This window comes from Bison bison, unplaced genomic scaffold (genome assembly GCF_000754665.1).
Source record: "Bison bison bison isolate TAMUID 2011002044 unplaced genomic scaffold, Bison_UMD1.0 scf7180017864537, whole genome shotgun sequence".
NCBI lineage: Eukaryota > Metazoa > Chordata > Mammalia > Artiodactyla > Bovidae > Bison > Bison bison.
In genome coordinates, this window is record NW_011495085.1 from 829,698 (window position 1) to 844,881 (window position 15,184).

A 15,184-nucleotide genomic window follows, 5' to 3' on the forward strand; every position below is an offset into this window, starting at 1 on the left:
TTCAACATCAGTTCCTCCAATGAACATCCAGGACTGATCTCCTTCAGGATGGACTGGTTGGATCTCCTTGCAGTCCAAGGGACTCTCAAGAGTCTTCTCCAACACCACAGTTCAAAAGCATCAATTCTTCAGTGCTCAGCTTTCTTCACAGTCCAACTCTCACATCCATACATGACCACTGGAAAAACCATAGCCTTGACTAGACGGACCTTTGTTGGCAAAGTAATGTCTCTGCTTTTGAATATGCTGTCTAGGCTAGTCGTAACTTTCCTTCCAAGGAGTGTCTTTTAATTCATGGCTGCAGTCATGATCCACAGTGATTTTGGAGCCCAGAAAAATAAAGTCTGACACTGTTTGCACTGTTTCTCTGTCTATTTGCCATGAAGTCATGGGACCAGATGCCATGATCTTTGTTTTCTGAATGTTGAGCTTTAAGCCAACTTTTTGCTCTCTTTCACTTTCATCAAGAGGCTCTTTAGATCTTCTTCACTTTCTGCCACAAAGGTGGTGTTATCTGCATATCTGAGGTTGTTGATATTTCTCCCAGCAATCTTGATTCCAGCTTGTGCTTCCTCCAGCCCAGCATTTCACATGATGTACTCTGCATAGACGTTAAATAAGCAGGGTGACAATATACAGCCTTGACGTACTCCTTTTCCTGTTTCGAACCAGTCTATTGTTCCACGTCCAGTTCTAACTATTGCTTCTTGACCTGTATACAGGTTTCTCAAGAGGCAGGTCAGGTGGTCTGGTATTCCCATCTCTTTCAGAATTTTCCACAGTTTATTGTGATCCACACAGTCAAAGGCTTTGACATAGTCAATAAAGCAGAAATAGATGTTTTTCTGGAACTCTCTTGCTTTTTTGATGATCCAGCAGATGTTGGCAATTTTATCTCTGGTTCCTCTGCCTTTTCTAAAACCAGCTTGAACATCTGGAAGTTCACAGTTCACATATTCCTGAAGCCTGGCTTGGAGAATTTTGAGCATTACTTTACTAGCATGTGAGATGAGTGCAATTGTGTGGTAGTTTGAGCATTCTTTTGCATTACCTTTCTTTGGGATTGGAATGAAAACTGACCTTTTCCAGTTGCCTGGAGAATCCCAGGGACCGGGGAGTCTGGTGGGCTGCCATCTCTGGGGTCACACAGAGTCAGACACGACTGAAGTGACTTAGCAGCAGCAGCATGCTAATAAAAAATCAAACTATATAACTGGTATTCTTATTCCAATTATAACTAAACATGCCTTGAAGCTTACTAATAGGAATAAAAATCACTGGTCAAAGGATACAACTACTTGTTCAAATAACAGAATGCCAATAATAAATTTTAATGTTATGAAGTTAAGTTTTTACAACAATTTCTGTGGGACTAGATATTATGAATCCTGTCTGGAGAAATCGAGCATATTTATCAACATACTAACAACCCAGTTTTCATTCAAGAAAAGGCTAAATACTAGATTTCAACTTGTAGTCAGTAGAGAAACTCTCACTGTGAGGCCTACTGATGGTTTTCCTTAGGCAGATCCTTTTACTGTAACTCATGGCATTTCCTGAGATTTCTACATTCAACAATGAAAATTCTAAAATTTGAAAGTGGAACATAACAGAAAACAGAGTCTTCCTTCCCCCAATTATTATTCAAATTATTGTTTGCTTTTCATCTCTAATGTACAGTTCATAGGCTTAAAAGAAAATCTTTGGAACTGTCAGTGACTATTTAAAGTAAGTAGCTTCCTAAATAAATGCCTTGTCAGTTTGTATTAGAATGCTTGCCTGATTAAAAAAGGAGAGAGTAATTAAGTGTTTGCTTGTTAATCTGTTATTTAGAAGTCATTAATGAAAATGGTTAATGGGTTCAAGAGGCATTCCATATTTAAATTAATTCTGTTGCTAAGAGCTAGACTCAATTTATAAAATATTCAAAACACCCTGGCAAGTGAGCTATTGAATTAGTGGAGGCATTGAATGAAGAGGGTACTTTTCAAAGTCAGTTTATATTTGTTTGCTGTCTTTTAATGTAATGCTACTAAACATGATTGGTAGTTTATTTTGTTTTTTTTTTTAACAAATAAAATGAGAGATTATATTATTATGAAAAGTAAAGGAGAAATAATATGTCCCTGAGTTTGTCTTTGTATTCTCTAACTGCAATAAATTGCACTTATGTCTTCGCTAAAGAGAATTTTAAAATTCAGCATTGGAAGTAGTAGTTGCATGCGCAAGATTCTGTTAAGAGAAAAGGTGTTTGGAAAATATTAGAATATTAGAATATTTCATGAAATTAAAATCTAAGTGGTATGAGATGAAGGTAAGTGTTCAACCAGGAGTCATTACCTCAAATGCAACTTAGAATACTTTCTCCTGACCTTAATCAATATTAATCTTACATTATCTGGTAACTACCTTCATTTTCCTTGTATATTATGTGAAATTTGTCATTATGTTTTTATGTTTTTCAACATGTATTTAATGTTCATTTTCCCATCCAGGCTATAAACCACGTTAGGCTCTGGAATACGTCATGTTTTTCCATAGCTCTAATTTTGTCTTAAGTACAGTATTTAGCTCTAGTCAATGCATTTTTTTTGGTTTGCTGTACAGATGTGATGTTTCAATCGAAGGAAAACTGTAGTAAAAATTAAAGGAGAAAAGGGTCAAATCAATATTAAATTTATTGGAATAGAGGATCCAGTTGATTTTCAATGACTAATATGCCTTTCTTAAGGAAAACAGGTAGAGGGAGGAGACAGAGAAAGATTGCCTTAAAAAAGGATTGTAGTGGGCTAGTAATCTAGAAATGGATTTAGTAACATCTATATTAATGGGATTTTATTAAGCCTAAGTTCAGTCATTAATAAATGTGTGTGGTATAAGCCTAGTCTTATTAAGAAAACAACAAACATTTTTACCTGGAAAATAGTGAGATATTTATTGATCATGTAATACAATAAGGTCACTGGACTGTAATTCAAAAAAACATCAACCTTTTCAGCAAAGGGTTGCCATTCTGGTTGATAAATCTTTTCATATGGCATGGCAAACTTTCTGCATTATCTCAAATATACACTGATTGTGGCAAGAATTGGTTTTCTCTCAGAAACAGAAAATATTACAGGGTAAAATTGCATTCATTTCTCAACTTACTTAAAAAAAAAAAAAAGAGCTGAAGTTGGTGACAGATTGTATAAGTAGATGCATTTATCTCATCACAGCTTCCTTTGGTCTTACCAAGTCTTCAATTCAATTCAGTTCAGTCACTCAGTCATGTTCAACTCTTTGCAACCCCATGGACTGCAGGATGATGGACCTCCCTGTCCATCACCAACTCCCAGTGTAACTCAAACTCATGTCCATCGTGTCAGTGATGCCATCCAACTATCTCATCCTCTGTTGTTCCCTTCTTCTTCTGCCTTCAGTCTTTTCCAGCATTAGGGTCTTTTCCAATGAGTCAGCTCTTCACATCAGGTAGCCAAAGTATTGGAGTTTCAGCTGCATCATCAGTCCTTCCAATGAATATTCAGGACTGATTTCCTTTAGGATGGACTGGTTGGATCTCCTTGCAGTCCAAGGGACTCTCAAGAGTCTTCTCCAACACCACAGTTCAGAAACATCAATTCTTTGGCGCTCAGCTTTCTTTAGAGTCCAACTCTTACATCCATACATGATCACTGGAAAAACCATAGCCTTGACTAGATGGATCTTTGTTGGCAAAGCAACATCTCTGCTTTTTAATATGCTGTCTAGGTTGGTTATAGCTTTTCTTCCAAGGAACAAGCATCTTTTAATTTCATGGCTGTAGTCATCATCTGAGGTGATGTTGGAAAACCCCTCCCCCCAAAAAATAAAGCATGCCACTGTTTCCATTGTTTTCCCATCTATTTGCCATGAAGTGACCAGATGGGACCAGATGCCATGATCTTAGTTTTCTGAATGTTGAGTTTTAAGCCAACTTTTTCACTCTCCTCTTTTACTTTCATCAGCAGGCTCTTTACTTCTTCTTCACTTTCTGCCATAAGGTTTGTGTCATCAGCGTATCTGAGGTTATTGGTATTTCTCCTGGCAATCTTGATTCCAGCTTGTGCTTTATCCAGCCCAGCATTTCACATGATGTACTCTGCATCTAAGTTAAATAAGCAGGGTGACAACATATAGCCTTAATGTACTCCTTTCCCGATTTGGAACCAGTCTGCTGTTCCTTGTCCAGATCTAACTGCTGCTTCTTAACATGCATACAGATTTCTCAGGATGCAGGTCAGGTAGTCTCGTATTCCCATCTCTTTAAGTATTTTCCACACTTTGATGTGATCCACACAGTCAAAGGCTTTGGCATAATCAATAAAGCAGAGTAGATGTTTTTCTGGAATTCTCTTGTTTTTTTTTCTATGATCCAGCACATGTTGGCAATTTTATCTCTGGTTCCTCTGCCTTTTCTAAATCCAGTTTGAACATCTAGAAGTTCAGGGTTAATGTAATGTAAGAACTGTATTCACAAACAATATTTCCACTTAAGGCAGTATCCCCATCATTGGGACCTCCTAGTTCCTGAACCAAAACCAGGGTCAGAATGGTACATGTTACCCTAGGGAAAAGGCCAAATCATGCATTTCTAATATTTCTATCTTCCTGGAGAGAAATGATATCCATTATTATTATTTTTTTAATCTGAATCCTGTTGTGAAGGTGAGGAAGTAAGGACTGACATCATATGTGATTCTCCACTTCTACTCCATCAATCCTTTCAAAAGAATGAGAAATAACATCAAAATATATTGCTTCTATGTGGAATTTTGTCTTTTAGCAAAACTGGCCTGTTATGTAAACTCTTTGAGGTTGGTTTTAATAGACATTTGACTAGCATATTCTTGCAATAAGGAATCATGTTAGAATGATATATACTTAAGATTTTAAGAAGTGGATCGATCTCCATTTGGAATCTAACAAAGTTGAATTAGAAATTTGTGCTCTCAGCTATTACTTATAAAGCTTGTTTACTGTAAGATGAGCAGTCCTAATGATGGCTAAAAGAGGATAGAGAAATAGAATTCAGGTATTTAAAATTTCATGTGCAATGTCAAAACAATTTGGATTTCATTCTGAGAACAATGCAGACCCAACAAATTGTTGTAAACAGAGACCTTCCATGTTTATTGAGCTAAATAAATACCTTTCAACATGCAGTATGGAGAACAGATTACGGGCAAATTATACCAAAAGACAAGGTCATAAAAACATGTTGACATCATTTAAGTACAGTATAATGACAGCTTTAGCTATAGATAATGCAATGAATGAAGAGATATGGAAGGAGCCATGAAATATTTATAAGGTGGACTCCATACACATTATTATTTTGGAATTATGCTAAGATAGAAGAAATAAGAGACAAATAGATTTTAGGGTTAAAACTTGAGAAAGAAAAGGATAAAAGTTTTATTAACTGGGGTAATAGAAATGAGTTCACCTTTAGATATGTTTTATTAAAGATCTAAGTGAAATTGAGTGTAAATATATACAGGCAGCTGGTCATATAGGATTTAAAAATTATAAATGTTATCTCAGGTGAGTATGCTTACAAATGGTCTTTAATTTGTTCAACAAGTACCTACAGGGCACTTATGCACTAGACTACTATTGTGGCAAAGAAGTGCAGTGCTGAATGTGACTGATAAGATACTGAATGGCCCCTGTGAAGGAGAGATGGATAATACAAGTGAACAAAGTAATTACAGGTAATGGTTAGTGCTATGGAGAATCTACTAGGTTATACTGTTGACAGTGACTCAGAGAAGCTATATTCAGATTGAGTAGTCATTTCATGGAAGGCTTCTCTCTGAAGGAGACCTTGGAGGGAAGGGCTGAGTAACAAGAAGGGCCAGCGTGGTGACTGAGAATGTAGGAGCTGAGGTTCAAGAACTGAATTCATGCCTCAGCCTTGTTAACCATGTAAATTTTCCAAGCTATTTAAACTTTTCTTTTTTTTACTCTATAAGTCTGTGAGTTTGTTTTTGTTTTGTAAATAAGTTCATTTGTATCATTTCCTGATTCCACATATAAGTAATTTCATATATTTGTCATTGACTTCCTTCACTTAGTATAATAATCTCTAGGTCCATCAATGTTGCTGAAAATGATATTATTTCATTTTTTAATGGATGAGTAATATTTCATTTGCATACTAAAAAGAAGAGACATTACTTTGCCAACAAAGGTCCATTTAGTCAAAGCTATGTATGGTTTTTCCAGTAGTTGTGTATGGGTGTGAGAGTTGGACTATAAAGAAAGCTGAGTGCCAAAGAATGGATGCTTTTGAACTGTGGTGTTAGAGAAGACTCCTGAGAGTCCCTTGGACTGCAAGGAGACCCAACCAGCCCATCCTAAGGGAAATCAGTCCTGAATATTCATTGGAAGGACTGATGCTGAAGCTAAAACCCCAATACTTTGGCCACCTGATATGAAGAACTGACTCATTGGAAAAGCTCCTGATGCTGGGAAAGATTGAGGGCAGGAGGAGAAGGGGACGACAGAGAATGAGATGGTTGGATGGCATCTCCCGACTCGACGGACATGAGTTTGAGCAAACTCCAGGAATTGGCAATGGACAGGGAAGGCTGGCGTGCTACAATCCATGGGGTTGCAAAGAGTTGGACACAGCTGAGCAACTGAACTGAACTGAATATTCCATTGTATTTATGTGCCACATCTTCTCTATCCAGTTGACTGCTGAGGACAGTTAGGCTGCTTCCATGTCTCGGCTATAGTAAATAGTGCTGCAATGAACACCGGGTTGCATGTATATTTTCGAATCATGTTCCCTCTGGATATATGCCCAGGAGTGGGATTGCTGGATCATAAGATTACTCTATTTTTAGTTTCTTAAGGAACTTCCATCCTGTTCTCCACAGTGACTGTATCAATCTATACTTCCACAAAGAATGTAGGAGGGTTTCATTTTCTCCATGCCCTCTCCAGCATTGTTTGTAGATTTTTTGATGAAGGCCATTCTGATTGGTGTTTAAGTGTAAAACAGAGGTGATAAGAAATCTTATTGAGAAGTGATTAAGAGAAGTAGTCCATGTGAATCATTTAGCATAATTTCAATCATAAGGAAAATATTCTCTAAACACTGGAAATAATTTTTAAAAAAATAAGAATTACATTCTTATTTCATCCAGCTCAACATGGCAGGAAAACATTGTGGGTTTTCTCAGTCACTGGTTGAAACCAGGCATTTGCCTGTGTCCTCTCTGTTTCATTTGCAAATGTACTGCTACTGCTGCTGCTGCTAAGTCGCTTCAGTCATGTCGGACTCTGTGCAGCCCCATAGACGGCAGCCCACCAGGCTCCCCCGTCCCTGGGATTCTCCAGGCGAATGTAAAACAGAGGTAACACACTGGTTTAGAGTGTTGACTTCAGAAATAGCAAGTAGCAGACTAACCTTTAAAGCACACAAAGGGCATAAAGGATTTGGGACCCAGAGTCACATTGCATATTAACTGGAATCCCTCCTTATACATAAATCTACCCATTATTGTATTTTGCTGTTAAATAAGCCTGAGTAAACATTTTAATGTGTTTTCTAACGACTTCAGTGGCAATTAGGCTTGTTATTCATTGTTTCTAAAGACCTTTGTGGTCCAGGATAATATGAATTGCTTCCTTATTCAGCAGGTTGATAATGGCTTCATTTCTTTTAAAGTATTTCATTTTAAAAATTATTTACTGTTCTCTGCTTATAAACAAAAGCATGAGCTTGGCTTTTATCCAAAGAGAGGAGCACAAGGATCTTTGATTATCTAGACATTGCTGTGTTTCAAATAGCAGGAAAGAAATGGAAGATGGTATATTTAAAGTAAAATATATTTAAGTGTAGCATCTTTAAAGTATGTGAGTGGGGTGTGTGCATGTATATTAACCTCTAAAAATGTATTTTCTATTTTTGGAAAATAAAATACACAAAGCAAAAGTGTCAAGTCATGTGAATAGCTTCCCCCTCCAAAATAAAATCACAGTTTACTGAAGTTGCATAGTAGGCAAAACTGAATATGATCATTGCAGTATGTAGCTAATCCCATAGTAATCAAAGTCACATTCAAGTGCAGTAAAAAGCTTTTTCAGTGTAGTAATTTCTTCCATATTCTATGGTATCTAATCAATAGGCATGATTTAGACCATTTCATAAAGGGAAGCTTCAATTTTTTCCTTGCAAAGAATATATGTAAGTACTATACTCTAAGATTGGAGTAGGAAATGACAACCCATTCTAGTATTCTTGCCTGGAGAGTCCCATTGACAGAAGAGCCTCATGGGCTACAGTCCATGGGGTCACAAAGAGTCAGACACGACTGAGCGACTGAACACATACACACACAGTCTAAGATGTATTATTAATCTTTTTGAATCCCTGAGGGTCCCTTCTTGATCAAATGAATCTGTGACCCACCATAAGTTATAATTACCCTGTCTTTAACATTTGCATTTTTTATAATTTTAAATGTACATGTTTGTATATATAAATGAGGCTTTCCTGATGGCTCAGAGGTAAAGAATCTGCCTGCAATGCAGGAGATGCAGGAGACACAGGTTCAATTCCTGGGTCAGAAAGATCCTCTGTAGGAGGGAATGGCAACCAGTTTCAGTATTTGTACCTGAAAAATTCCCTGGACCCAGGAGCCTGGCAGGCTACAGTCAAAAGGGTTGCAAAGAATCAGACAGGACTGAGCAACTGAGCACTCACATATACATAAATGTGTTTGTATATTTAAAACTATAAAGAAATGCAAACTGCAAATAAAAACATGGTGATATATACAAAGTATGTTTCATAATTTGTTTAGTTGTACACATTTCTTTTGAAATCCATAATAAATCCTATAATTTGCTTCTTTGTGCTAACTTTATGAGATTCGACACTAAATTAAGTAGCTAGGGTTCAATCATCTTTGTTGCTGTATACCATCAATATAGCATGTGGATAACTATTATATATGCATGCATAAAATATATGTATGTATAAAACAGTATTTGTCATTACAAGTTGATTCCGCGACTTTGCTTTGTTTGCTATTGCAAAAAATGTGGCCAGGAACATTCTTGCACAAGCCTCCTAGCATAGAATTCTAGGGGTGGAAATTTAGAAGTGGCAGCCCACTCCAGTGTTTTTGTCTGGAGAATCCCAGGGACGGGGGACCCTGGTGGGCTGCTGTCTATGGGGTCGCACAGAGTCGGACACGACTGAAGTGACCTAGTAGCAGCAGCAGCAGCAGAGTCTGTGAAACATCAACTTTAACAAGCAACTTTTTTGAAACAAAATTGAAACCATTTGCACTGCCAGCATTATGGCATCATGTCTCCCACTATATCTTATTGTAATGCCTTAAAATTGTTCCTCTTTGTGCCTCTCTGGGAAAACTTTCTCTTCTCTTTGAGGAGGGTTGCCTTCTTTCCTTACAAGCCAAAAATGCATTAATGAACACTAATATAAAATACGTATTTATATAGCTTCCCAGGTGGCGCTAGTGATAAAGAAGCTGCCTGCCAATGCAGGAGACAAAAAGTCAGATGCTAACTGCATATTATAAATATATAACCTATTTTCTACAAAAAATGGATGACATTTTATAGCCATTTTATATATAAAATATGCATTTGAGTGTTTCTATTTTTTAAGTGGGGATGTTGTGTTGTTTATCTGGTCTGCCAGAATGTTAAAAGTAGATGCACTGGATTTTTAACATGATATAATTTTTCCCAGTTTTCAAGGAAACCTCTCAATCTTATATTTATCATCTTCCAGGTATTGGCCTATTCTTTTCCTCTTTATGATAAGCAAATTCATAACAGGAATCTCTACATTTTTATCTCCAAGTCTTTGATGTTCTCAAGCTAGACACTGTTAACTATCAAATAATTAATGTGATGCTTATCAATTCTCTTCGATGTCACATTCAATAGCCATGACACAGCCCTCAAGTTTCTTAACCCTCGGATGATATAGTTATATGGATGACACATTTAGTATTATGTTGTGTTTGAAATACTCTTCTTAGCTTCTGTGAAACAGATTTATGGGGTTTTTTTTCCTTACATCGGTGAGCACAATTTTTAATTGTTGGTTTATCTTAACCAAATATTAAATATTAGGTTTCTTCAAGGTAGAGATCAGATCTCTGCCTTCATGACCACTTTCAAGTAATTCCACCTGGGCACATAGCTTCACTTTCTTAGCCACAAGCACAAGACATGTACATTTATATCTCCCAACTTGTATCTCTAATTGCTTATGTAGCTTCTTGGAAATGATTCAACATATTCACTCAACATTCAACATGTATGAAATAAACCCACATTCTTTTGTAAAAGATTAATGAATTTTTTTAAAAAAAGAAGATTGTTTTATTCCACTGTTCGCTATGCCAGGGCACAGCCGCAGTATCCATCCCATCACACAAGCCAGCTCAGGGATGGCCAGCTTTACAGCTTAATGTCACACCCATCTCTCCTCTCAACTGTTTAACTAGGAGCACTGGGATTTAGTCCCCTAACTTCTACTCACATGTATTCTATCATTGTTTCCTTTTTTAGGGAAAAAAAAAGTAAAGCCAGAACCCTCTATTTAAAATAAAAAATCAAAATCCTTCTCCATCCATACTTTGAATTACTTCAATGGCATCCTATTCCTTTCAGAAAATATTTCAAAAACTTATAAAGAAGTCTGTAAGTTCTGCAGGGTCTGGACCTCACAGTTCATCTGTGATGTGCCTCGTTTCCTGTGATCTGGTCAGAGAGGTGGTCCTTTGAACCATCGACACCTCCACCAACCTCACAAGATTTAACATGCTCTCACCTCTCCATGGACATACTTCCTTCTGTGTCTCATACTTAATGCCCACTTTGCAGATACTTGCTAAAACTGTCACTTTTTCAGGTATGCCTTTCTAAGTTCCACTAACAAGGTATCATCAGCCTATTTTATGCTCTAAGACATATACCATTCATATATACCATTAAAAGGGATTTTCTATTTTTACTTCAAGTTTTTAATAATGTAATTTATGATTTCACCAATATACTAGCATGCCAGGAAGTCAGGGACCTGACACACAGGTAGCCTAAGTAAGTGCCACGTGAATGAATTCCCATCACCGTGGCAACCAATTCTTTTCTCTTACATCCTCCTACTCCCCCCTTCTGTTTCTATTCACTGATGGTCAGTCACCTTTATAGATGAGGGGCACATCTAGTTAATTTTTCAGCAGAAGCTCCACATTCCTGATCAAATTTTCACATCAATGATATTAAGTCATTGCCTTCAATAACCAATTGGACATGTGGTAGAAATTTATTAGAGTGATATTTTTCTTCTTCCTTCTCTTCCTTCCACAGTTTCTGTCTGGCTTGTGTTGGAAGCAGACTAAATCAAAATTATTTAAAAATAAGTTACACAACACCCACAGATGCAACTTTATCTTAAGCTCAAAATGCATGCTTGTTTGACCTAGTTCAAAAGAAACAGTGGGCTGCAGACTGAAGCCTGATCTAGGAACTACTTGCCAGCTATACAGATCTAGACTAATGTACCTTACTTTACTTGTCTTCCAATTCACAATTGTAAGTGTTAAGGCCACCAATGCTATGGCCAGTTTCTTTCTGGTCATTAGAAGCAGTATATCTAGGGCTAAAATCATGGACTCTGTAGTCTGAGACCGGGGTTTCTGTCAAGGCCACTTGGCAGCTATACAGCCAGGGACTAGGAACCTGGTCTCTCTGTGCCTTCATTGCATTATCTGCATAATGGGACTGGCAGTAATTGTGGCTCTCACAGTTTAAACTTATAAATGTAACACACTTAGAACAGTGAGTAGCACACACAAGTATCATGGAAGTTTGAGCTAGGGTGTCCCAACTCTAGTTGGGTTGACTTTGTTTCCTATTTAACATTATTTATTAAGTTACAGTATCTACAAAGTGATTTTATTACAATGTTTTGAACTTCTTAAATATTTTTCAAAATTTGTCTCAAAAAGTCACTTCATTTGAGTCATTTGTTTTCATTTGTATCTTAAACGTTGATCAGTTTCTGCATACTTTATTAAATGGATATGAAGTTATAGTAATAGCTTTTAGATGTATTTCCTATTTGGCATTTCCTTTAATGCTGAAAACTTTAACCTCAAGTAAGACATTTTTAATTTTCATCTTTGACTTCTAAGTGAATTTGGGCCAGCAGGTAATTAAACTTGGTGGATGGCAAAGGATGACAATTTGAATTTTTTCTAATTATTTCTCAAACTAAAATCTAGGATAGCTAAGAAAAATCAATCAAAAGCACATAACACTCTGATAAGATGTTTTATAATCATGAAATAATAGTTACAGTTCTAACATTATTTCTTCATGTCCTGGCCTTTCTGTCTCTTTAATAAAATCAGCACTTTCGTTGGTATCTTTTAAGATTGAATTTCCATCCCTAAAGCAGGGATATCCATATTTCATGAATAATTTGACAGAAACTTTACATAATATTCTAGGTCAACCTGACAGGATGAATATGTATCGAGTAAATGGACTTGTGTGTGTTTTTAGCCTTTCCATAAGTACTTCCAATCTCCCTCCAGGGCAGACATTACATCTGCTATGTGCAGAAGGCTATTTTATTCAGTCCTTAGATGTACTGTGTTATATCATTTATATCAACAACTGCATTTGAAGTTTTATTCTTTATTCTATTTCATCTGTGTGCAAGTTTATTTCAGGAAACAACAAATGCAAACATCTGTCTTTGGTGTAGTCTGTATTACATTTCAAAGGTTAATTTTATATATTACTCTCAAAATTGAAGTAATTAAAATCAGTATTTTCATATTTAATGGTAATTATTTGTTCAGTTATATATTGGTATTACATGGTAAGTCATACATACTTAACCAAGCAGTTGTCCACTTCTGTCTGGAAAAATCTGCTCTCTTAATTCAAGGTTTTAAAGGACATGGGAAGTGGTGAAAAAGTGTATGGCTGACAAGTTCAACTGAATTTCAAGTATCACAGCCTTTTCCCACCTGTATTCAGTTTATTATTTTATTTTGAATATAAAATGGGAATACAACAATAATCTGAAAGGAATAAACTTTTGTTGGTATAAGTGTAGAATATAATTTTTTAAATTACACACTATTTCCTAAGTGTTAAAATACTTCAAAAATAAACAGTTTTCTTTAAGTCCAGAATAACTTTCAAGCCTCAGGACATTAGTAGATCCCATTTAAACCAGGTCCCAAGAGAAAGAAATTTGGGAGTAGTTTTAAATATAAAATAGGAATATGACTTCAGATAAGTTGCTAAAAATTATTCAATTTCCCCTTTCCCAAAATCTATTAGGTCAATAATCTGCTTAAGGTGAAACTATGAAAATAATAAAAAGCGCATTTCATATTAATGTTTTTTTCATGGAAGGATATTACAATATCAAAATTTACTAGCACACATAGTAGCAGATTCTTCCTGAAAGAGCCCTCATCTCAACTGTCAGAGATTTAATAAGCTTATTTTACAAGTTCAACTCAATTTAACTTTTTTTAAAAAAAGCATAATTTTACTTAAAATATGTGCTGGGTTCAGGAGAGGGCAATGGCACCCCACTCCAGTACTCTTGCCTGGAAGATCCCATGGACGGAGGGGCCTGGAGGGCTGCAGTCCATGGGGTTGCTGACGGTCGGACATGACTGAGCGACTTCACTTTCACTTTTCACTTTCATGCATTGGAGAAGGAAATGGCAACCCACTCCAGTGTTCTTGCCTAGAGAATCCCAGAGACAGCGGAGCCTGGTGGGCTGCTGTCTATGGGATCACATACAGTCGGACACAACTGAAGTGACTTAGCAGCAGCAGTGCTAGATTCTAATGAAATAGAGACTCTGCCTTCAGATAGTGCATTCAAAGGACATCAGGCATAGGAAAATTAATTGTTCCAACTGTATAACAAAAGTTACTTTGGGAATACTCTTGAAGAGTTGTCTCACAATGTAACTTAGGAAGACCATTTAATAAGTAAAGTTTGCAATTAAGCAGAGTCACAGCCTAACTTCTGTGATATTTATACTCAAAATAACTACATCCTTAAATGAAAAATAGGTGGTTGATAAATCTAGGCTAAATATATATTCTTTACAGTATTAATTACATTTTTGTATTTGTAGTATCACGTGTTTTAAAGATGTGTGTGAAATATTTGGTGTGTGTTTTTCAAAAATGAACATAAGGTCTATTTTTTTTTCAAGTAAAATATGAGATGTTAAATTTTCAAATATGTCAAAGACAATGCTCCATTTGAAATGTAGATCAGATGAAGTCTATTATTTTTTCACTCACCTCCAAGCAGAGCTGTGAACTGTGCATTCTCATTTATGTGCAAAATAGGGGCATACAAAATTCACCTTAAAAGTGAAGCGACAACATGAAGATTGGGAGACAGAAAAGGGCAGCGCTCTTATCATGGCAACACCTTGAAACGGTGCACCTCAACTTGTACAGACAAGCTATTCTTGGAGAAACCCATGTAGGCAAATTTCCATAACTAAATATTTGAAAATCTGCACTTGTGTTTGATAACATGTGCTTTTGTGTTTAACTGCAGCGGAAAATGGTCATAGGAAAATAAATTCCAAAGGTTCCTTTGTACGATTTCTAGAATTTGACTTTTTAGCTAAAGTACTGTCACTTAAAGTACACAAGTACAGAACAATAGCCTCACACCCTACCACCTATTCTGCATGTAACAACTGAAATCCCAGGCCATAAGATATTTAACCAATTATATACTTCTGCTCTCCTACACTTATATAAAAAATCTGACATAATGGCTATATGTATCTGTTAGTGCCAATATTAAAAGGTATTGTTTTGATACTGAAGATGTTTGAACAAAAACTGCCAAAAATATCTGTACTCGCCCCCCACCCATAATGCCAGAAATGCCCACCTTATTTACTGCAGTATTTCTTACGTGTGTGTGTATTAGTTGCTTAGTCGTGTCTGACTCTTTCGCTAAGAGTCGGACACGACTGAGCGACTTCACTTTCACTTTTCACTTTCATGCATTGGAGAAGGAAATGGCAACCCACTCCAGTGTTCTTGCCTGGAGAATCCCAGGGACGGGGGAGCCTGGTGGGCTGCCAGTATATGG